This window comes from Primulina tabacum, chromosome 4, assembly GCF_025594145.1.
Source record: "Primulina tabacum isolate GXHZ01 chromosome 4, ASM2559414v2, whole genome shotgun sequence".
In the NCBI taxonomy this organism is placed as follows: domain Eukaryota; kingdom Viridiplantae; phylum Streptophyta; class Magnoliopsida; order Lamiales; family Gesneriaceae; genus Primulina; species Primulina tabacum.
In genome coordinates, this window is record NC_134553.1 from 20,103,556 (window position 1) to 20,130,241 (window position 26,686).

The 26,686-nt window shown below is 39.5% G+C and overlaps 1 pseudogene; it reads left to right on the top strand.

Annotated features, from left to right (window-relative positions):
- Positions 1-25,085, top strand: part of LOC142541894 (uncharacterized) — a 40,780-nt pseudogene extending 15,695 nt beyond the window's left edge.
- The last annotated feature ends 1,601 nt before the right edge of the window (positions 25,086-26,686 follow it).

Below are 26,686 nucleotides of genomic sequence, written 5' to 3' on the forward strand. Positions count from 1 at the left end.
TTAATGTTAACTTTATTAAAATACCAAGAGTGGATCCTTTAATCTCAACTACTTAAATTAAAATTTGAACAATTAAAATTTACCCATTAAAGATTCAAACAATTAAAATTAAAAAGAAACAAAAACAAAAACAAAACAAAAAGACATTGTAGTGGACTTGTAATTAACTTAGCTTCCCTGTGGATACGATATTCGGACTCACCGAATTATACTACTTGTGGACAACCTGCTCTTGGGAGTGCAACAATCAAAGTCACAACAACTTTCCTCTTTTGCCAAATCTGACAACGCCTCTGAAAGGAGAAATCTTTAGAAATACTCTGTCTCCTTGCTCAAACTCGAACGGTCGATGTCGAATATCTGCATATTTGGCCTGTCTATCCTGAGGTGTCTTCATTCTCTGCTGAATCAGCTTTACTTTCTCAGTCATATCTCGAATCATATAATAAAGTTGCATGGGAGTAAAAATAACATGTCATGAGGCATAACGTAAAATATCGTGTCCTGATTAATTATAATACGTGCATAACTGAACTAAAATCATAGTGAAAATGTTTGCTCCATGGAGCCCTGTAATGAAATAGCATGTAATAATTTTCTAGTGAGATTATGTTCTACGCAAGTGGCCCCATGCACTGAACTGAACTGACCGGTAACTGGCGACCGGGTGAAGTAATAATCGTCTGATCAGACTAATGCCACATTATACTGGGTGGAACTGAACTGAACCGGAAACTGACAACCATGTGATGCAATAATCCCATGATAGTAAAATGGTCACAAGCAATATCGCATAAATCTAAAAAAAAATGAATATTTTATATTTTTATGCACGTAATATAATTAAATGGCATAATGAAATATCTTGTATTATTTTACCACATGGATTGGATCGTTCCCAGGCTCGCTGCGACCTAAATTTTAACATGAAAAATATGCAAATGATTTTCTTGACCCAACTTTGTAATTGAATCCAAAAACGAGACAATTACGCCCAACGACTTCGTATTTAATCATGACTCCGTGCCAACCCTAACTAACACCGAACAATCATTTAGTCATGATTAAAATACCCCTAAAATGATGAAATAATGCTCCAAAAATGATGTAAGTCGAAATTTTGGTGAATTGAGGCCAAAACATGAAACGCTCTTTCGAGAGTCAATTTGGCACATCGCACCGTAAATTCTCGTACGACCTCTAAAATGATCCGAATCACGAACGGACAAAAACATACCTTCCTAACTTGATGAGGCACCATCCAAGTCCAAGGCCATAGGCTAAAATCCAACCAAGAACTCGAACGAGCCACTGAACCGAAGCAGCAAGTTGCTGTCCACAAAATACAGCAGCTGTGCTTTGGTTTCCTTGCATCGTTTGCGAGGCTAATTGCCATTGGGGCTTGAACCACCGACCAGAACCTCTTACCAACACCCTAAGGAATGATTTGAACCATGGCTAAGGGCCCTAGGCCAGCCACAATTCGAACCACAACCAAAACAAGCCAAGTGATTCCACTCGAGAGCACACCTTCATGCATGGGGTGCTGCGATTGTTCTATCATGGACCATTCCATTGACCATTTGATTGACCATGGCATGATCTAGACATCAAGGGGCATGGTATGAACCGTGGCTAAGGGCTAATGAGCCAACCAAGATCCACACAAACACCCAAACTTTCGAAACATTACACACACGCAACACCAGAATTCTTCTAAAAACCGAGGGGCTGTTCTTGTTTATTTTTGAAACCGATTGGGACGTGAACCAAGCCATGAAAGGGCATCTTGGTCACGTCCTAGACATGATAGGGAAGTGTTCCAACCATGTCTATAGGCCCCTAGGGCAGCCAAGGTCAGAAACTCTCCCTTGACAGCAAGCAACAAAATCGAAGCACAATATGGCCCTAAGGATGAGTTGCTGTCAATACTGTGATTCCAGAGAGTATGGGGCTGAACAAACGGACTAATATGGTCCTAACATGTCCTAATACATGTCTAGATGCATCCTTGGGAGCCTAGGATCGAGCCATACCCTACAGCGACAGAAACAACCAAAAACGTGAGAGCACAAGGGAAAACCGAAAATCTGCACCTTGGTTTCGAAAATATTTTGTCATGTATTTCGGTTTTTCCCTTCAAATTTGTGTACATGCGATGTTTTAAAATAATAATATGACTTGATTGAAGAGTCTATAAAAATATAAACATGCCTGGTTTCGTTTTGAAAGGAAAACGAACGAAACGACGACGCGGCGCGGAGGAGACGGAGTGACCTACCTTCCTTCCTTCTACTCGATTTCTTCTCTAAATGCTCTCAGTTTTTCTCACTGATTTCTCACGAAAATGCTCTGAAATGTGTACTGAATTTCGGTGAGGAGGGATAGGAAATGATGGTTAGGAGAGTGAGGGGAGGGGTTGCAATATAAAAGGGATGGCAAGACCAAGTCTTGCTCTCTTTTTTGAATTTTGAAATGCCTTGATATCCTAGAGATGGTTGGAGGGATCATGACCGATTCTACATGCTAAACAAGGTTAGGATAATGATCTAATATTAATTAATTAAGGGTGATTAATAAATGAAAGGATTATCATGCTAATAAATGACAAGGAAATGGTCAAAGGTGAGTTGGTAAATAATTGTTTATTCACTAAGAAGTGGCCGAAAATAATCCAATAAATGGAGGGGAAATATTATTTAGTTAGTGTATTTTAAACCTTAAGAGCCTTACCTATCCTTTAAATAATTTAGGGACTTAACACCTTAATTATGGAGCCTAAATGAACTTATTTCCTACTTACCTCAAGTTACTTAAATAATTCCTTAAACCTCCTTTTAACTTAAATTAACATATTAGCTAGCTAAAATAAACTCTGGGAATGATTTCTTAAATCTTAAATTTTATCTCAAAACTCCAACTCCAGTCCGGCCTCACTGAATTAACTGAAAAGATAAAATTAAACTCCTGCATACAATAATTAGATTTAAAGGAAAGAATAAATACTCATGCAATAATAATAAAAATCATTTTACTTTAAATGCTAGAAATTATGCATGACTTATATGTAGTCTGGTTTACGGGTTCTACACCACCAAAACTGTTTCTTCAGATCATTGTTCATTTTTCTGCCACCAGGATGTATACGGAAACGACTACAGTGTGCTTCTGTCAAAATCTGCCGTTTCAAGTCTGAAACATCTGACAAAACAAGACGATTATTCACATATAATACATCATCACGAACCTGATATTCTGATCGATGCCCTGCTCTGACCATCGCAATCGAATTCTGAACATTCTGATCAACTTTCTGTGTTTCTTTGATTTTTAAAATCAACTCTGGTTCAACTTGAATGGCATAAAGTCTCAGAGGTTAACAATCTGTCTCAAATACTAATCCAGAAAGACAGCAATCTTCAATCAAATTCGAAACACCAATCGTCGATAAGGATAAAGAACATACCTTTTGACTCAGTGCATCAGCTGCTGCATTTGATTTTCCCGGATAATATTTGATTTCACAATCAAAATCTTTCAATAAATCAAGCCATCTACGTTGCCTCATATTCAGTTCTAACTGTGAAAATAGCTATTTCAAACTCTTGTGATCAAAATAAATTTTAAACTTCTCACCATATAGATAGTGTCGCCAAATCTTCAATGCAAATACGATGGCAGCCAGTTCAAGATCATGAATCGGATAGCGAGTCTCATGTGTTTTCAATTGTCTCGAGGCATAAGCAATAACATGTCCTCACTGCATCAAAACACAACCTAGTCTTCTGTGAGAAGCATCACAATAAACAACAAAATCTCCAGTACCTGACGGGATAGTCAATACCGGAGCGCTGATTAATCTCTTCTTCAATTCCAGAAAACTAGATTCACAAGCTTCTGACCAAACAAAAGGTACATTCTTCTGAGTCAACTAGGTAATCGGCTTAGCAATACTGAAGAAATCTTTAATGAATCGATGATAATAGCCAACAAAACCCATAAAACTGCGCATCTCTGGTACTTAAGTCGGTCTAGGCCAACTGATCACAACCTCAACTTTGCTAGGATCAACAGAAATACCATCTCCAGATATAATGTGCCCCAAAAATATTACTTGTTTCAGCCAAAATTCACAATTAGACAGCTTTACATACAGTTTCTCAGTTCTCAGAGTTCTCAATACAATTCTCAGATGCTCAACATGATCAATCAAATTTTTTGAATAAATCAGAATATCATCAATAAAGATAATCACAAATTCATCAAGATATTTCTGAAATATACGGTTCATCTAACCCAAAATACAGCTGGAGCATTCGTTAAACCAAACGGCATGACTATAAATTCATAGTGGCCATACCTGGTTCTGAAAGCTGTTTTCGATATATCAGAATCTCTGACTATAAGCTGATGATATCCAGATCTCGTATCGATCTTGGAATAAACAGAAGAACCCTGCAACTGATCAAATAGATCGTCAATATGAGGCAAAGGATATTTATTCTTTATCGTAGCCCTGTTCAATTGCCGATAATTAATGCAGAGTCTCATTGAACCGTCTTTCTTTCTGACAAACAATACTGGAGCACCCCAAGGAGAAACACTCGGTCTGATGTAACCCTTGGCTATTAAATCTTCTAGCTTCTCTTTCAATTCTTTCAATTCAATCGGTGCCATTCTGTATGAAGTTTTAGAAATAGGTACGGTACCTGGTATCAATTCAATGCTGAAGTCTATTTCTCGGACTGGAGGCAAACCCGGAATCTCATCTGTAAAGACATCAGCAAACTCACATACCACTGGCAAATCTGCCAATGAAAGGCTCGATTTCAGTACATCTACTGGATACACAAGGAATCCCTCTGCTCCTTTCTGTAATAATCGAGTCATAGACAAAATAGATATCAAAGGAATTCGAGCTCTGGAACCCTTACCGTAAAATTTTCATTCGTCAGCCATTTCAGGTCTGATTCTCACAATTTTTTGGAAACAGTCTACGGTAGCTCTATGCTTGGTCAGCATATCAATACTGATAATGCAGTCAAAATCAAACAAACCGAGTACAATACAATCTAACTCTATCTCATTGCCATCATACTGCAGTATACAGTGTTTAACAGACTTCACTGATATAAGACATCTCCCCAAAGGTGAAGAGACAGATACTACAGCAGATAATGACTCAACAGGCAAATCATGTATCAATGAAAATCGCTCAGAAATAAAAGTATGGGATGCACCCGTATCAATCAATACATAAGCAGAGTAACCACGAAGAGAACAGTTACCTGCAACAACATCATCAGGTGCTTCCTGGGCCTGTTCCTCAGTCAAGGCAAACACTCTGGCCTGCTGTCTTTGAGGTTGGCTAACAGTCTCGCTTCCTCCTGTCCTCGGCTGTGACTGAGTAGTAGGTGGTTGGAATGAGTGAACAGCAGATGATTGTCTATCAGTCTGAGCCACTGATCCAGATGATTCTGCTCCCTGGGATCGTTGAGAACCTCGCTGTGGAAAGACTCTAGCAAAATGTCCCTACTGTCGACAGATATTGCAACTACCAAACACTCCTTGGCATTGTTCTGTTGGATGTCTTCCTCCACATGTTCTACAATATACCCTTGTATAACTATGGTTCTGTCGTGAACCACTGGAGCTAGATGAACTACTACCAGAATTCTTAAACTGTTTCCCTCGGGCTTTCAGATTATCTTTCTTTCCACTGCTGCTACTACCACTATCAAATCTGGGAGGCGGTTGGTGGAACTGAGTTGAGGGTAGTAGCTGTTTCTGTGTAGGAGCAACATACAAAGTTCCTCGCTGTCTAATCAAGCCTGCTTCAGCTCATTTTGCTCTGTTCAAAGCATCAGCAAAATTATTGTGTCTCCCTGTATTTACTAGTGTAAAAATATCTGGATTCAATCCATTAATAAACTGATCAGCCATGGCTTTATCATTGTCAGCAACATGAGGAGCAAATCGTAACAAGGTAGAGAATTTGGCCACATATTTTTCAATATTAAATTGACCCTGACTCAGATTAGCAAACTCTGCACCCTTGTCTTTTTTGTACAATACAGGGAAGAATCGTTGATAGAATTCATCTTTAAAGATCTTCCAAGTAATAACCGTACCTCGATGCTATAACACTCTCTTAGTCGTGAGCCACCAGCTTTTTGCAACATCGTGTAATTGATGCCCAATCAGTCTAACTCTTCGTTCATCAGTGTAATCAAGTGAATCAAACAGCATTTCAATATCATCAAGCCAACTCTCACAATCAATAGAATTCTCAATGCCCGTCAAAGTCGGCGGTTTGAACGACTGAAATCTCTTCAGCAATGTTTCCATGGGTGTCGCTGTAACATCCATCGGATTAGTAGAAGTACTATATCTAAGCCCGGATCTCCACTCTAATCTCGATCGTTCATCCTCTTCTCGACCCTGATCCTGTCTCACCTGTTGTCATGCACACATACAAACACAACAACAACCAGATAACTCCGGTGAGAAACATATTTCCCAGTATAAACAACGTATACATGAATTTCATATAAACATATACAAAAGCATATAACATTTGTAAAACAATATGTATCGTAATCTACGAAAACATAAATCAATACAAAACTGTAAATCAAACTCTTAAACTCTTAATCTTTGATTCGACTTTTATCTAGAGATCCCGATTGAATAAGAACGTAACAAGTCTCCCACCTACTCTTCCTAGCTAGATGGTGGTACGTTCTTATTCCCAGACATTGGCCCTCTATATCGAATCTCTACAATAGGAGTCGATCTTCTCCTAAGCACACCGATATAAACCAAATGTCCAGTGACCTGGCACCTCTACCAAAGACTCATAATACATGCTTTGCTATAACTCAATAGACTACGCATATCAATCTCAAGAATTGCAAACACATCAGAGCAATAACAATATAGTATGTGGTTTTGGGAAACTCAAGCTATCTCTTACTCGAGTTGTATCTCCCGGTTTAACATTGATTTATACCTTTCTTTTCGTAGTTTTTGGTGGATTCAAACCTCAATCTGGCTTTGTTCAGTCTTCGAAGCCTTCAACACCAAATCTGGAATGACATTTCGAGAAGTATAATATCACATACAACTTAAGGCAATACTGGATATGATCAGAACTCAATTTAATTCTGTTTCGACGGCATAACAGCACAATCTCGATATATCCAACAATACAAACGACAAACGACCAATCTCAACAACTCATAATCAATCAACAAACACAATTCCAATACCAAATCTGTACAACCCCATTCGAATATAAGTGAAAAATGATAACAATTACATAGGTTGTCCGTTCTTCAATCCGATTTCGGTTATACGATTACCCCAATCTCAGGAATACATATTATAAATCAAATTATGATTCCCCAAATACCAAATTTTCGAACCATACAGGAAAGTAATAAAACTTACATCCTTTTGAAGCTCTTGACGAGAGAAGCACGAAACGCAACTCGGATTAAAAATCAGACGGCCGGATCTTGCACAATCAACAATTTAAAATTCAAGAAAACTTCGGGGTTCCATGGACTCTCGGTTCTTTCACTGAAGTTCTGAATTAAAATAAAGATAGAAGAGGCTTATATATTTATTGCATGGCAAGACATGTGTCCTTTTCTAATTTCACTTCCAACATTCCTTGCGCATATGTGCGTCCCATGCTCGCGCATATGCACGAGACCTACTGTCTCGGCACATTCAAATTGACCAGCTCGCGCATATGCGCGCTTCGTTTCGCACATATGCGCGAGACCTACTGTCTAAGCGCTTGTACATAAATCTGCTCGCGCGTATGCGCGCCCCATCTCGCGCATATGCGCGAGGTCTTCTGCCTCGGCATATGGCAGCTCGCGCATATGCGCGTCTCGTCTCCGTGCATATGCGCGAGACCTTCTGGACTCACACCTATAATCATGTCTTCTTATGTCTTCCTCAGATCTTGGCCTTTCATAATCACATCAATTATCTATTAATAATCTCGGATTAAAGGAATAAAATCTCGGGCATTACACATAGAATTCAGATTTATCAATCAGTGCTTATCAGATTTTTGAAGCAATACAGCGGAATCAAAAAACGTCGAAAAACTGAATGAACAAACCAGAAAGAATGTATCATCGATCGAAATTTTAAAAAAGAAAGACTGAAATTTTCGATAATAAGGACACACACACATGCATATCATGATATATATATATTCAAGTTTAAAATTACAAACAAATACGTAACGAAAACCCACTTACCGAATTGCGTAGGTATGCTTCGAAATTTGCAGATTCTTGAACGGAGTTTCTTCCGAAGTTTGGACAGTACTTTGGCGTGTTGCTTGAGCAATTTATGCCGGCAATTCAGTAGCACCTCGATGTATTTGCTTTAGCACTCTAACAACATGAAGTTGGTTCTTCTTTCACCCTTGCCTTGGCCGAAATTTTGTTGCTTTATGGAGGGGAGTAGCCGAAATTTTGTTTGGCTTTTTGGTGTGTTTTTCTTTCACCTTTTGAGTGTCATTTATAGATGAAAACTTTGTCCCTTCATCTCCCCCATGACTTTGTCCCTTCATCTCCCCCATGGCTTGAAATGAATGTAGTCAAGGCTATCTCAAGCACCAAAGGTCTCATAAACTTTTTAAATGGTCATTTCTTGCATAATTAATTTGTCCAATCCCTTAGCTCCTCCTTTAACACCCTATTCCTTAAATGATTTACTTCAGAAATTCCGAGTTCTCACATCCCACCCTCCTTATTGAAAGTTTTTCCTCGAAGCTTGGATCAGCTCGATCTTTTGAATAGATGAGGATATTGTGTGCGCATCTTCTCTTCTAGTTCCTAGGTTGCTTCCCGTTCATTATGATTTGACCACTGTATTTTGATATATGGAATTGTCCGGTGTCTCAACACTTGATCTTTTGTGTCCACTATTCGAATAGGGACCTCTTCATATTTAATTTCTTCATTCAGGTGTCCTTCCACCATCAGCGGTGCAACTTTGAGAACATGACTCGGGTCTGGGACATATTTCCTTAGTTGTGAGATGTGGAATACGTTATGAATTCTGGACATATCTTGTGGCAAAGCCAGTCGATAGGCTAGGGTTCCCACTTTTTCCAGTATCTCGAATGGTCCTACATACCTTGGATTCAACTTTTCGGATTTACTGAACCGAACCACTCCCTTCATAGGAGAGACTGACATATGCCTTTTCACCGATTTCCAATTCCAACGGTCTTTTTTTCAAATCTGCCTAGTTCTTTTGTCTATCTTGAGCTGTCTTGAGTTTTTCTCTGATTATGGCGACTTTGTCAATGGTTATTCGAACAAGCTCTGGTCCAGTAATAGCCTTTTCTCCGACTTCATCCTAGTATAGAGGTGATCTACACTTTCGGCCATATAATGCCTCATACGGAGCCATTTCAATGCTGCTGTGATAATTGTTATTATAATCAAATTCTATCAAGGTAACTTTTCACTCCAATTTCCATGAAAATCCAGAGCACATGCCCTCAACATGTCCTCGAGGGTAAGAACTGTTCTTTCAATTTGGCCATCAGTATGTGGATGATAGGCCGTGCTGATAGTGACTTTGGTTCTCATTTCTTCTTGGAAAGTTTTCATAAATCGTGATACGAATCTTCAATCTCTGTCAGATAATATGCTTGTCGGGACTCTATGTAATCTCACTATATTGTCCATGTACATATTGGCTAATTTGCCCAAGTTGTAATTCATTCGCACTGGTAAGAAATGTGCAGATTTGGTCAACCTGCGCACGATTACCCAGATCCCATCGTGACCTTGCCTTTATTTCGGTAGCCCGACTACAAAATCCATGCAGATGTTTTCCCACTTCCACTTTTGTATTTCTAATGGTTGTAGGAGTCCTCCAGGCCGTTGATGTTTTGCATTGACTTGTTGAAAGGTTAAGCACTTGGTGTAATGCCCGAGATTTTGATTCCATTAATCAGAGATTATCGATTTTGAACTGATATGATTATAGATGGATCATTTCGAGACCAGATTGGGCTAAGCATATGAATGACACAATTTTTGGGGCAGAACTATTGGCGCCCGAGCGGTAGTTTTTGACCGACCGAGCGCCAATGTTCAATAGGAACATGTTTTGGGAAGAGGATGCGGCGCCCGAGCGGTAGTTTGTGACCGCCCGAGCGCCAATGTGTAATCCAAAAGAGCTAGGGCAGAACATTCCGCTCCCGGGCGGTAATTCTTGACCGCCCGAGCGCCGACCGAAGTTTAAGAAAAATGAGCCACGTTTCATAGACATGCAAGTTGGATATATATATATGTAAAGTTGCTTCATTCAGTTCATTTGGCAGCAAGAAAGACTCGATAATTGGTCTTGAGAAATCCTTACGCCTTTATATTTCGATCCGTCCGTCTGATTTTCAATCCGACTTCAGTACTGTGTTCCTATCGATGCAGGCTACAACAGGACGTAAGTTTTATTATGTTTTGATACTAGTTTGAAATTGTGATATTGAAGGAATCAGATATGATTCATATATGATGTTCTTGATGTATTAGACATCGTATAATCGAAACCGGATTAAAGAACGGATACCGTATAGAATTGTTATGATTTTCATAGTTGATTTGATTGAGATGTGATATCAGATTTGTATCGTTATTGATTATGAGTTGTGAGAATTGATGTATGTTGATTTGTATTGCTGGGTATATTGAGGTTATACAGTTATGCTGTTGAAACAGAATTTGATTCAGTTCTGATTATATCAAGTATTGATCTGAATTGTATATTGATACGATACCTTCGATATTGTCATTGCCAGATTGCGTATTGACAGGCATTGAATCCGAGACTTCGATAGAGTCAGATTGACATAAAGAAAGGTATAAATCAATGTTGATTCGGGATTGCACAACTCGAGTTAGATTAACTTGAGTTTCCCAAAATCACATACTGAATGACTATTGCATTGATATTTGCAATTCTTGATATTGATATGCTAATTCTATTGATTTATAGCAAAACATAAGATAGAGTCTTGGGCAGATATGCCTGGTCTTTGGCAGAACCTGCCAAGTCACTGGATTTTGGGTATATATCGATGTTCTTAGAAGTAGATCGACTTCTACTGCAGATATTCAATATAGATAGCCAAAGTCTGGGAATAAGAACGTACCACCATCTGGCTGAGGAAAGCAGGTGGGAGAACGTTGCGTTCTTATTCAACCGGGATCCCTAGATTAGAGATGAGTCTAGTCTGAGATGACGAGTCTAGAGTTGATTTACAGTTTTATATCGATACATGTCTTTGAGATTTGATACATGCTATTGATATGTGTTTCATGCTTTTATATATATGTTTTTATATGACTGCATGTTTACATTGTTTATACCTGGGATTATATTTCTCACCGTAGTTATCCGGCTGTTGTCTTGTTTGTATGTGTGCATGACAACAGGTGGGGCAGGATCAGGATCAGGAAGAGGATGAGGGATTCAGAATTAGCATGGAGATCTAGACTTAGAGTAGATTGATTTTCAGTACTTGATATAGTGACTGAACTTTAGTTTAAGATAAATAAATGTGGTACAAGACTTGTACTTTTATATTGACATGTATATCAGATCGAGTACATTACGTTTCCGCATTTGCATTTTAAGAAAAAAACTTATGTCCCACATTTCTTAATTGTTATATTGATTCTTAATAATGATTAAGAAGACGAATTAGGTTTGGGTCCCCACAGCAGGTGGTATCAGAGCAGTAGGTACCTTAGACTGAGATAGGAGCTAGTGAGCGGGGTATAATGAGTTTTCTTTCCTTACTTTTGAATGCTAGCATGATTTACTGCTTTAAAATACATGTTTACTTGACTATCTAATTTGATTTGGTAGCGTGTATTATTGAGAATGAGTCAAAACTGATTCTAGATCAGCAGTAAGATGATCAGAGGAGAACTGAAACAGGTTTGTTGTATTTGGTTACTAACCCTTTTGGTAATCAGATATGCCTCCTCGAAGAGTACCTGAACAGGGTAGTACATCTGCAAATCCGATGGATGTGACAGCAACACCGATGGAAACACTGTTGAAAAGGTTTCAGTCATTTAAACCGCCAACCCTGAAAGGAACATAGACTTTTGTTGACTGTGAGAGCTGGTTAGATGACATAGAGATGCTGTTTGATTCTCTGGATTACACAGATGAGCGACGAGTCCGATTGATTGGGCACCAGTTGCATGATGTTGCAAAGAACTGGTGGATTACGAAGAAGAGAGCATTGGAGCATCGAGGTACGACTATCACTTGGAATGTCTTTAAAGCTGAGTTTTATAAGAGATTCTTCCCAGTGTCGTATAGGAAAGACAAGGGGGCAGAGTTTGCCAATCTAAGATAGGGTTAATTGAACATTGAGGAGTATGTGACCAAGTTCTCTACCTTGTTGAGATTCGCTCCACATGTGGCCGAGAATGAGGAAGCTATTGCTGATCAGTTCATCAATGGGTTGAATCCCGAGATTTTAAATTGGTGAACACAGGGCGACCGAATAACTTTTCTGACGCCCTGAACAGAGCTAAAGGAGCTGAAGCTGGCCTGCTTAGGCAGAAGGGAGCTTCGTTTGTTCCTCCAGCGCCGAGACAACAGCAGCCTCCTCCCAGATTCGAGGGTGGCAGCAGCAGTGGTGGAAAGAAAGATTTCTTGAAAGCCCGAGGAAAGCAGTTCAAGAAGTCAGGGAGCAGTTCCTCTAGCTCCGGTGGTTCTCGACAGAGCCAGAGCTATACTGGGGTCTATTGCAGAACTTGCGGAGGAAGACATCCGACTGAGCAATGCCAGGGAGTCATTGGTAGTTGCAACATCTGCAGACAGCAGGGACACTTTGCTAGGGTGTGTCCACAGAGAGGTTCCCAGAGATCTCAGGGAGCGGAATCATCTGGATCAGTGGCTCAGACAGGTGGACGATCATCAGCTGTTCATTCCTTTCAGCCACCACCGACTACTCCGTCACAGCAGAGGCCAGGAGGTAGCCAGACCGTGAGCCAGCATCCTAGACAGCAGGCCAGAGCATTTGCTTTGACAGAGGAGCAGGCCCAGGAAGCGCCAGATGATGTTGTTGCAGGTAACTGTTCTTTATGTGGTTACCCTGATTATGTATTGATAGATACGGGTGCTTCTCAAACATTTATTTCTGAAAGATTTGCATTGAGTCATGCATTGCCTGTTGAGTCATTATCATCTGTAGTGTCTGTCTCTTCTCCTTTGGGGACAGGTTTGATATCAGTGAATTCTGTGAAACATTGTTTACTACAGTATGACGGGCATGAGATTGAGCTAGATTGCATCGTACTTGGGTTGTCTGATTTTGACTGTATTATCGGTATTGATATGCTTACCAAGTACAGAGCTACAGTTGATTGTTCCACAAGATTGTGAGATTCAGACCAGATATGGCTGATGAGTGGAAATTCTACGGTAAGGGTTCTAGATTTAGAATTCCTTTGATATCCGTATTGTCTATGATTCGATTATTACAGAAAGGATCAGAGGGATTCCTTCTCTATTCAGTTGATTTACTGAAATCGAGTCCATCATTGACTGAATTTCCAGTTGTTTGCGAGTTTGCTGATGTCTTCCCAGATGAGATTCCGGGTTTGCCTCCGATTAGAGAGATAGACTTCAGCATTGAATTGATGCCAGGTACAGTTCCGATTTCTAGAGCTCCGTACAGAATGGCACCGATTGAGTTGAAAGAGCAGTTGGAAGATCTACTGGCCAAGGGTTACATTAGACCGAGTGTTTCGCCTTGGGGTGCTCCTGTACTGTTTGTGAGGAAGAAAGACGGTTCTATGAGACTCTGTATTGACTACCGGCAACCGAACAAGGCTACGGTAAAGAACAAATACCCTTTGCCTCATATCGATGATTTGTTTGATTAGTTGCAGAGTTCTTCTGTATATTCCAAGATCAATCTGAGATCTGGATATCATCAGCTGAGAGTCAGGGATTCTGATATCTCGAAGACAGCATTCAGAACCAGGTATGGACATTATGAGTTTATTGTCATGCCGTTCGGTTTGACTAATGCTCCAGCTATGTTTATGGGTCTGATGAACCGTATATTCCAGAGATATCTTGATGATTTCGTTATTATATTCATTGATTACATTTTGATTTATTCGAAAAATATGATTGAACATGCCGAGCATTTGAGAACTGTATTGAAAATTCTGAGGACTGAGAAACTGTATGCGAAACTGTCCAAATGTGAATTCTGGCTGAGACAGGTTGTATTTCTGGGTCACATCATATCCGGAGATGGTATATCAGTTGATCCCAGCAAGGTTGAAGCCGTGATTTCTTGGCCGAGACCGACATCGGTACCCGAGTTCGTAGTTTTATGGGTTTGGCCGGATATTATCGTCGATTTATTAAAGATTTCTCGAGTATTGCCAAACCGATTACTCAGTTGACTCAGAAGAATGCTCCGTTTATGTGGTCTGAAGACTGTGAGTCCAGTTTTCTGAAATTGAAGAAGAGATTGACCAGTGCTCCAATCTTGACTATTCCATAAGGTACTTGTGACTTTGTCGTGTATTGCGATGCTTATCACAGAGGATTAGGCTATGTTTTGATGCAGCGAGGCCATGTCATTGCCTATGCTTCGAGACAGTTGAAGCCACATGAGACTCGTTACCCAATTCATGATCTTGAATTGGCAGCCATCGTCTTTGCATTGAAGATATGACAATATTATCTATACGGTGAGAAATTCGAAATCTATTCTGATCATAAAAGCTTGAAATATCTCTTTTCACAGTCAGAGTTGAATATGAGACAGCGAAGATGGCTTGATTTGCTTAAAGACTTTGATTGTGAAATCAAGTACTATACGGGGAAGTCCAATGCCGTAACAGATGCACTGAGTCGAAAGGTATGTTCTTTATCCTTATCGACGATTGGTGTTTCGAATTTGATAGAAGATTGTTGTTTGTCTGGATTGGTATTTGAGACAGATAGTAGACCGCTGAGACTTTATGCTGTCCAAGTCGAACCAGAGCTGATTTTGAGAATTAAAGCGGCTCATAAAGTATATCAGAATGTTCAGAACTCTATAACGATGGTCAGAGCAGGGCATCGATCAGAGTATCAGGTACGAGATAGTGTACTGTATATGAATAATCATATTGTTGTGCCGAATGTTTCAGAGTTGAAACGACATATATTGTCAGAAGCACACAGCAGTCGATTCAGTATTCATCCTGGTGGCAGAAAGATGTATAATGATTTGAAAAGACAGTTTTGGTGGAAACATATGAAAGCTGATATTGCTGAATTTGTATCCAAATGTCTTAATTGCCAGCAGGTAAAAGCCGAAGAGAAAGAAACCAGGAGGATTATTACAGAGTTTATCTATTCCTGAATGGAAATGGGATCACATTTCCATGGATTTTGTAACAAAGCTACCGAGATCCTCCCGAGGTTGCGATGCGATTTGGGTCGTGATTGACAGATTGACCAAATCCGCATGCTTTATTCCGTACAAGATGATGTACCGACATGACCAGATGGCAGAGATTTATGTCAGAGAGGTGGTCAGATTGCACGGAGTGCCGAAATCGATTGTTTCAGACCGTGATCCTTGGTTTACTTCGCACTTCTGGCAGAGTTTGCAGTAGGCCCTAGGTACGAAGTTACATATGAGTACTGAATATCATCCACAGACCGACGGACAGTCAGAGCGGACTATCCAGACACTGGAAGATATGCTGAGAGCCATAGTGCTTGATTTTAGCACTAATTGGCAAGATGCATTGCCACTTTGTGAGTTCTCGTTCAACAACAGCTATCAGACGAGTATTAAGATGGCTCTTTTCGAGGCGTTGTACGGGAAAAAATGCAGATCCCCTCTTTATTGGGACGATATCTCTAAGGTTCCTGAGATTGGACCTGACATGATCAGAGATATGACTGAGAAAGTGAAGCTGATTCAGAAGAGAATGAAGGCAGCTCAAGATAGACAGGCCAAATATGCCAATGTTCGACGAAGACCGTTGGTATTTGAAGCAGGAGGCCGAGTGTTTTTGAAGATTTCAGCTTTCAGATGGAGTTGTCAGATTTGGCAAGAAAGGGAAGTTGTCTACTCGATATATTGGTTCGTATGAGATCCTCGAGAAGATAGGAGATCGTGTCTATCGACTCGCCCTACCGACTTCTTTATCTGGAATACATGATGTCTTTCATGTATCGTTATTGAGGAAATATCTCTCTGATACTTCACATATTATTCAGCCAGACGAGGCCGAACTTGATGAGACACTGAGTTACTTCGAGAAGCCGATTCAGATTCTCGATCATAAAGAAAAACAGCTCAGAATGAAGACTATTCCGCTTGTGAAAGTTCAGTGGAGTCGTCATGGAATCGAAGAAGCTACCTGGGAGACTGAGTCTGATATGAGGTAGAGATTCCCAGAGTTATTTCACTGATGTGAGTTTTCTGTTTAGCTTCTACTATACATTTCTTTCTGATATAATTTGATTGCCTGTGATTTCGGGGACGAAATCAGATCTTAGGGGGGGAGAAATGTAATGCCCGAGATTTTGATTCCATTAATTTGAGATTATTGATTTCAACTGATATGATTATAGACGGATCATTCCGAGACCAGATTGGGCCAAGCATATGAATGACACAATTTTTGGGGCAGAACTATTGGCGTCCGAGCGGTAGTTTTTGACCGCCCGAGCGCCAATGTTCAACAGGAACATGTTTTGGGCAGAGGATATGGCGCCCGAGCGGTTGTTTGTGACTACCCGCGTGCCAATGTGTAATTCGAAAGAGCTTGGGCAGAACATTCCGCGCACGGGCGGTAATTCTCGACCGCCCGAGCGCCGACCGAAGTTATAGAAAAATGAGCCACGTTTCATAGACATGCAAGTTGGATATATATATATATTGTAAAGTTGCTTCATTCAGTTCATTTGGCAGCAAGAAAGACTCGAGAATTAGTCTTGAGAAATCCTTACGCCTTTATATTTCGATCTGTCTGTCTGATTTTCAATCCGACTTCAGTACCGTGTTCCTATCGACGCAGGCAACAACTGGACATAAGTTTTATTATGTTTTGAATACCGTTTGAAATTGTGATATTGAAGGAATCAGATATGATTCATATATGATGTTCTTGATGTATTAGACATCGTATAATCGAAACCGGATTGAAGAACGGATACCGTATAGATTTGTTATGATTTTCAGAGTTGATTTGATTGAGATGTGATATCAGATTCGTATCGTTATTGATTATGAGTTGTGGGAATTGATGTATGTTGATTTGTATTGCTGGGTATATTGAGGTTATACAGTTATGCTGTTGAAACAGAATTTGATTCAGTTCTGATTATATCCAGTATTGATCTGAATTGTATATTGATACGATACCTTCGATATTGTCATTGCCAGATTGAGTATTGACAGGCATTGAATCCGAGACTTCGACAGAGTCAGATTGACAGAAAAAAGGTATAAATCAATTTTGATCCGGGATTGCACAAATCGAGTTAGATTAACTTGAGTTTCCCAAAATCACATACAGAATGACTATTGCATTGATATTTACAATTCTTGATATTGATATGCTTATTCTATTGATTTATAGCAAAGCATAAGATAGAGTCTTGGGCAGATATGCCTGGTCTTCGGCAGAACCGCCAAGTCACTGGATTTTGGGTATATATCGATGTGCTTAGAAGTAGATCGACTTCTACTGCAGATATTCGATATAGATAGCCAAAGTCTGGGAATAAGAACGTACCACCATCTGGTTGGGGAAAGCAGGTGGGAGAACGTTGCGTTCTTATTCAACTAGTATCCCTAGATTAGAGATGAGTCGAGTCTGAGATGACGAGTCTAGACTTGATTTACAGTTTTATATCGATACATGTCTTTGAGATTTGATACATGCTATTGATATGTGTTTCATGCTTTTATATATATGTTTTTATATGACTGCATTTTTACATTGTTTATACTGGGATTGTATTTCTCATCGAAGTTATCCGGCTGTTGTCTTGTTTGTATGTGTGCATGACAACAGGTGGGGCAGGATCAGGATCAATAAGAGGATGAGGGATTCAGAATTAGCGTGGAGATCCGGACTTAGAGTAGATAGATTTTCAGTACTTGATATAGTGACTGAACTTTAGTTTAAGATAAATAAATGTGGTACAAGACTTGTACTTTTATATTGACATGTATATCAAATCGAGTATATTACGTTTCCGCATTTGCATTTTAAGAAAAAAATTTATGTCCCACATTTCTTAATTGTTATATTGATTCTTAATAATGATTAAGAAGACGAATTAGGTTCGGGTCCCCACACTTGGAAAGAAAGACAGCTACGTCTTTCTTCATTCCATTCCATCAGTAATTATTTTTTAGATCTCGGTACATCTTGGTGCTTCCCGGATGAACCAAAAATTTCGATTTATGTTCCTCGGTCATTACTTCTTCACAAATCCCATCGATATCTGGCACACGCAAACGTCCTTTCATCCATACGACACCATTTCCATCAGCATGTAATTCTTCGACTTTTTCTTCTTGAATTTGTTCCTTAATTTTTGTGATAGAGGGATCTTGGTTTTGTTTCAATTTGATTGCTTCTCTAAGGGATGGTTGTGCTGATAGAGAAGATAAGCTCGCTTTCCCAATGTTCATTCGGCTCAAAGCATCTGCTACTTTATTTGCTTTACCCGGATGGTAGTTGATTGACAAATCATAATCTTTCAGAAGTTCAATCTGCCTTCTTTGCCTCATGTTTAATTCCTCTTGGGTGAATATGTACTTGAGGCTCTGGTGATCAGTGAATATTTCGAATTTTACTCCATAAGTAGTGCCTCCAGATTTGAACGCAAATACTACTGCAGCTAACTCAAGGTCAAGAGTTGGGTAATTTTTATCATAGGGTTTTAATTGACGTGATGCATAGGCAATTACTTTACCTTCTTGCATAAGCACACACACTAACCCTCCCTTTGAAGCATCACTGTATATTGTGAAGTTCTTGCCATCCTCTGAAAGAATTAGTACTGGTGTGGATGCGAGTTTTGCCTTCAGGGTTTCAAAATTCTTCTCACATGCTTCATTCCAAATGAATTTCGAATTTTCTTTGTAGGTTTGGTGAGAAAAATGGCTGTCGAAGAAAATTCTTCCACGAATTTTCTATAGTTGCCAGCTAAACCCAGAAAACATTCTTACCTCGGTTACTGTTTTTGGTTGAGGCCAGTCTTTGATCGCCTCTACTTTCTTAGGGTTCACTGAAACCCCTAATTCAGAGATTACTTGTCCTAGGAACGCCCACTTTTTAGCCAAAATTCACACTTCTTGAATTTGGCTTAGAGTTATTTTCTCGCAGTGTTTTCAAAGTGAGACGCAGCTGTTCTCTATTTTCTTCCTCACTTGGTGAGTATACTAGAATATCATCTATGAAAACAACCACAAACTTATCAAGGTATGGTTTGAATACACGGTTCATAAGTTCCATGAATGCTGCAGGAGCATTTTTTAAACCAAAAGACATTACCGTGAATTCGTAGTGTCCATATCTTGTTCTAAACACGGTTATAGGAATATCTTCTACTTTGACTTTCAGCTGATGATAACCTGACCTTAGATCGATCTTTGAGAAAACCTTGGCTCCTTTCAGTTGATCGAAAAGATCATCTATTCTTGGGAGCGGGTACTTATTTTTTATGGTGATCTTGTTTAAATCGCTATAATCAATGCATAGCCTCATGCTTCCGTCCTTTTTCTTTACGAACAACACTAGGGCTCCCCACGGGGATGCACTGGGTCGAATTTGTCTCTTGTCCAATAACTCCGGAAGTTGCTCCTTGATTTCCTTTAATTCAGCTGGAGCCATTCGGTATGGTGCTTTTGAAATTGGTGCCGCACCAGGGACCAAATTAATTTTGAATTCTACTTCTCTATCTGGTATCGTACCCGTTAAATCCTCAGGAAAAAAATCTGGAAATTCTTGAAAAACTGGAATATCTTCCATCTTTGGGGCATCTTCTTCTTTGACTACATTGATCCTTGCTAGATAAATTTTTTGGCCTCTTTTTATGGCCTTCCAGGCTTGTGAGGCAGATAAAAGAGATTTTCGTTCTTTTGATTTTCAGTGATATATGACTTCCCCTTTAGTAAGTGTAATGCCCGAGAATTTGATTATTGTAATCTGAGATGATTTATTGATTATGAATTGATGTGATCATAGCCGGGCCATTCCGAGATAAGATTTGGACTAAGTACATGAAAGCATAAAATTAGGCCTTAGGTGTAGCGCCCGGGCGGAAGTGTTTGTCCGCCCGAGCGCCCATGTTTAAGGGAAGGAAGCCGAACATATCGCGCTCGGGCGGAACTTTATGTCCGCCCGAGCGCGATTGTTTAATGGGCGTGGGCCGAGAGTTTCGCGCCCAGGCGGAACTTTATGTCCGCCCGAGTGCGAGACGTGCAATTGGAAAAATAAGCCACTTGGCTTGGGCATGCACGAGATATATATATATATACATTTAGACAATTCATTTCTTCATATGATAGAGAAATGAACGGAGAAAAGCTTCAGGAGGGTTAAAGAAAATCCTTACGCCTTTAGATTTCAATCCGTCCGTCTGATTTTGAATCCGACTTCAATACTATGTTCCTATCGACGCAGGCTTCCACAGGACGTAAGTTTTGTTATGTTTAGAAATGATTTGAAATTATGATATTGTCAGAATTGAATAGGAATCATATATGGTGTTTCTGATACAGTAGACATTGTATAATTGAAGTCAGATTAAAGAACAGACTGTTTCTGTAATTATTATGATTTTCGGAATCGATTTGACTGAAATTCGATATCAGATTTGTATTATCGTTGGAATTATGAGTTATATCGATAGTGATTATGAGTTCTGGTATTATATATGTGATATTGGGACTGAAGGGGTTATCGAGACTGTATTATTATGCCGTCGAAACATCAGTTGATTGATATGGATCAGATTCGGTATTGCTTTAGATTGTATTGTGGTACCGTATGTTGATTAACATTGATCAGAGTGTATTTTGATTTGAGTATTAATCAGAACAGGTTCTGAATTGAGTTATATATTGATATTGTGTCTGTTCGGTATTGTTATTACCAGATTGAGAATGGACAGAGTTGAATTCAGGACTTCATCTTCATCAGAGCGAGAAGATAAAGGTATAAATGAATGTTTAGTTGGGATTGCACAACTCGAGTGAGGTTTGACTCGAGTTTCCCTAAATCACATACTTTATTTTATTGCATTGATATTTGCAATGAATGAATTGATATGCTTGTGCTATTGATTATAGACAGCAGGTATTAGACGAGTGATCTTGTGACAGAAGTACCTGATAGTGGCGGGATCGCCACAAGGCACATTGCACGATGTCACAAGATAGGATATTGGTGAAAATGCCAAAGTCTGTGACGGTTAGGTCAAGACACTGGATGCTTGGTTATATCGAGTAAATAGAATTGGAGTTTCTTCTATTATGGAATTCGATATAGGAACACCACATCTGGAAACCGGGATCCCTAGACTAGGAATGAGTCTAGTCTAAGTCTGAAAGTCACTGATGGGGATTTAATGTGGATGTTGCTTTTTATTCATAGATTGATATGGATTTTATGTTCCTGATTATGGTACATATTTAGAATATGATTGGTTATTGATATGGAGACATGTTTCGAATTATGATGCATGCTCTGAATATTTGATTTATGTTTCTGAATTTGATATAAGTTATGAATGTCGGTTATATGCTTTTATATGGTTTATATGATCGCATGTATACATGATTTATACTGAGGATGTAATTCTCACCGGAGTTATCAGGCTGTTGTCTTGTTTGTATGTGTGCATGGCAACAGGTGAGCTAGAATCAGGGTCAAGAGGAGAAAGAAGCTGGACTAGATAGCGTGGAGATCCGGGTTCAAAAGTAAACTAGGAATCATCATTTAATATATATTAGTCGAACCTAGTTGAATCATTGTGGGAAATACAAGATTTGTACTTTTATGTATAATGTGTATTGCAGATTGATTTATCTTACGTTTCCGCATTGTATTTGAAAAAAAAAATTTAGACCCTATTTATTATAATTGATTGAATAATTCCTAAGAATGATTAAAATTGGAATTAGCGTCCGGGTCCCCACAGTAAGAGTCTGAAGTCTAACATTTTTCTTATGGCAGTCTACTATGGTATGGTATTTAGCTAACCAGTCCATTCAATGAATGATGTCGAACTCAATCATATTGAGTTGAATCAATTCTTCCTCAAAAATCTTATTGCCGAAACAAATGTTATAGTTTCGATACACCTTGTGGGTTTCAATTGTTTTACTTGCAAGTGTTGCCACTCTTAACGGTTCACTAGGAATTTCATGCTCAAGTTTTAGCTTCTTAGAAAATCTTCTAGACACAAACAAGTGCGTAGCACCACAATCAAACAAAGTATATGCTGGTATTTCATTGAGTAAAACAGTACCTGCCACCACCTCGTTGGTGTTATCAGCTTTTTCCTGGGTTATTGCATATGATAGGTGTGGTTTTTACGTGTTTCATTGCATTAGTTTGTGTTTGTTTGCATTGTGCATGCGTACATTTCATTTACATTTTGGTCGTTTTAGAGTAAGCATATGCATTTGATCATTTATCACTTGTGCGTGACAAATTCACAGGAAAAATGACCGGAAAACCGAAATTGGAGCAAAGTGTGCAAGCCAAGAAGACAATGGACAGAAAGGCTGGCGCCCGAGCGGTAGAAAATTACCGTCCGCGCGCGAGAGTTGAATGGCTAAGGTGATTTCCAGAGAGTATGGCGCTCGGGCGGTAATTTTCTACCACCCGGATGCGAGATTTGTCTTCCTACAAGCTTACAAACAGAAGAATCGGCGCTCGGTCGGTAATTTTTCTACCACCCAAGCGCAAGAGTCCGCACCGCCCGAGCGCCACTTAAATTTGGAAAGATTTGCTATTGATTTCTTCCCGTATTTTCTGAATGAAGTATACAAGGAAAATGAGGGAACGATTTGGAGGAGGATTCAGACATTATTGGAGAGCCGCCACAAGCTTTGGAGAGGACTTAGCGCTTGGAGTTGAAGATTCGAAGATTTCTGGGCATCGTTCCTCGCATTTTCGTCACGAATAGTATTTCTAATCCAATGTTATCAGTTAAACTTTGTTTTGCTTATTTCTAATATGAAATCGAGTAGCTAAACTTTAAATATTTGTTGGGATTTAAGGGGATCCTACCCCAAACTTCTATTTAGTTAATTCAAATTTCAATTGTTGGTTTATTCTTGATTATACTATTGTTTTATCGTGTTGTTAGAGCGTAGCTAACTTTAGCATCATTTTTATATTGCGAGTGAGTTTGAAATTTGATACGCGCCGATAGTTATAGTCCTAAGGGTCGAAAACTAGGGGATTTCAGTAGATCGATTTGTGATTCACTCTTGATAAATAATTAAAGATATTTAATTACTTCACTGAGTAGAATTAGTTTGGCATAGCTCGAGAGAGTGTGTTCAATTGAATAGGAAATCTTGTCGGAAGCATACAATCACTATCGAACTAATTAATTAATTAACGAGAGGTAGGTGAACCGATATTCCCAAGAAATTCATTTCTCATTGAATTTTAATCAACCATTTTAGATATTATATTTCATTATTTAATTATTGAATCGTTTTATTTGCATGTTTATTCGAGCATAGTAGTACTAAAACAATCAATAAAATTTCGTTGCAAAAGATTTAATAACTGAAAATAATAATTGTCAAATACAGTCTTCAGTGGAACGATACTCGTACTCACGTACATTATATTATTACTTGAAATCGTGCACTTGCGATTAATTATTGAGCATCTAAAACCATATTTTTATTAAGGATTCCACAGTGCAAGTTTTGCTCGATCAAGTTTTTGGCGCCGTTGCCAGGGACTGTTAATCTACAATTTTATTTTCACTTATTTACTTTAGCATTCTCTGTTTTAATTTTTTTTATACTTTCGATTTCTTCGCAGGTATTTCTCTTGTGCATGCCAAGGTCGCTAAAGTCTGAACTAGAGATATTCGATTCTGAGTTTGAAAGAACCTTACGTAGGAGACGACAACAGCAGGAGCTTAGAGACATGATGAACAGGAACGAACGTGAGGAGGAGCATCACGAAGATCTAAGGGTTGAAGAGCCAAGGCGCATACCCATGCTGGAGTATGCTCAACCTTCGCTTGATGGAGCACGTCCAAGCATAGTGCGACCAACTGTTAGGGCGAACCAGTTTGAGATCAAGCCAGCCATTATTCAAATGATCCAGAACACTGTACAATTCGAGGGGAATGCGCTAGATGATCCAAACACTCACATCGCCGATTTCTTGGAAATTTGCGACACTTTTAAATTTAATGGAGTTTCTGACGATGCTGTTAGACTACGTTTATTTCCGTTCTCTTTGCGTGATAAAGCTAAATCTTGGTTGAATTGTTTGCCTGTAGGTTCAATCACAACTTGGGAAGATATGGCCAAGGAATTCCTCTTGAAATACTTTCCTCCATCAAAAACCATGAAGCTGCGAGCGGACATAACCACCTTCTCTCAATTTGAGCAGGAGTCACTCTATGAGGCTTGGGAACGCTACAAAGACTTATTGCGAAGATGCCCCCATCATGAGTTACCTCTTGGGTTAGTTGTCCAAACTTTTTACTATGGGTTAATTTCCTCTAAACGTACCATGATAGATGCTGCGGCCTGTGGAAATCTGTTGAGGAAAATGGCCGAGGAAGGGTATGAGTTACTGAAGGAGATGGCTGCTAGCAGCTATCACCCTCAATCTGAGAGGAACACTCAGCGAAGGAATGCAGGAGTACACCGGGTAACTGATTTTTCAGCTGTCACTGCACAATTAGAAGCACTTAACAGGAAAATAGACAGCATGAACGTAAACGGGACAGCGATGCGCCTGCAAGAGATATTTTGTGAAAAATGAGGAGGAGAACACTATGTTAAGGACTGTCAAGACAGTGGTCCTTTCTATGTGAATGAGGAGGCACCGGTGAATCAAGTGGAGAGTCAAAACCGTCCGAGGAATGATCCTTATTCAAATACATACAATCCTGAATGGAGACAACACCCCAACTTCTCATGGGGTGGTCAAGGGAGTCAGACTCAACCACAGGGAGGAGAGTAATACAGTAAGCAACTGATATATCGACCGGAGCCTCGAGATGTGAAGTCTAGTTTAGAGCCGATGATGTCTAAGTTCATTTAAGCTACTGAGACTAGACTATAAAACCAGGATGCATCAATAAAAGGGTTGGAGAATCAGATAGGTCAGTTGGCTAAAATGATCACTAGCAGAGAACCGGGCACCTTACCAAGCAACACGGAAACCAATCCGAAAGAGCAAGTGAAAGCCATAGTGTTGAGGAGCGGAAAAGTGCTTGAAAAAGAAGATCAACGAGAGGGAGCGGTTGACACATCTACAGGTAAAACTTCTAAATCTACACCCGCACCCACTGCACAATCTACAATTGCAATTGCCCCACCTTTCCCTGCATCATTAAAAATTGCGAAATTGGATGCGCAATTCGGTAAGTTCTTAGAGGTATTCAAAAAATTGCACATTAATATTCCTTTTGCTGATGCTTTGATGCAAATGCGGAGCTATGCTAAATTTCTGAAAGAAATTTTAGCTAACAAGCGGAAGTCGGAGGATCACATGACGGTAAACTTGACTTAGAACTGCTCTGCATTGGTACAAAACAAGATACCACCGAAACTATAAGACCCAGGGCGTGTTTCTATTCCTTGCGTGATTGGTGATATTTTTTTTCATAAAGCCTTGTGTGATCTTGGAGCAAGTATAAATCTTATGCCGTTATCTGTATTCAGGAAACTCGGATTAGGGGAACCTAAGCCAACAAGGATGTCCTTGCAACTAGCAGACAGATCTGTCAAATACCCGCGAGGAGTCATAGAGGACGTCCTGGTAAAGGTGGACAAATTCATATTTCCTGCAGATTTTGTAGTACTTGACATGGAGGAAGATGTGGAGATGCCCTTGATTTTGGGAGACCATTCCTTGCGACTGGCAAGGCTCTTATTGATGTTCAAGAATGGAAGTTGAGATTAAGAGTGGGCGAGGAAGAAATTACTTTTGACGTCTTTACTGCTCTTAAGCACACATTGCACACCGATAATTGTTTTAGAATTGATGTTGTGGATTCACTTGTGTGTAATTTTGTGCAGGAGGCCATGAAAGACCCATTGGAAGCCACCCTCACAACTGAATTGGAGGATGATGATTTGGATGAAGAAAAAGCTGAAATAGTGGCATACTTTAATGCTAACCATCCATGAATAAAGCAATTGAGGATGAGACTAGAGGACTTAGGAGAGCACCGAGATTTGACCCCTCCAAAGTCAAGCATCGAGGAACCACCAATGCTTGAGCTCAAACCCTTACCTCAGCACCTAAAGTACGTATAACTAGGTGAGAATAACACTTTACCTGTCATTATCTCTGCTGCTTTGACAGATGCTATGGAGGAAAAATTGTTGCAAGTTCTCAAAGAGCACAAAAAGGCA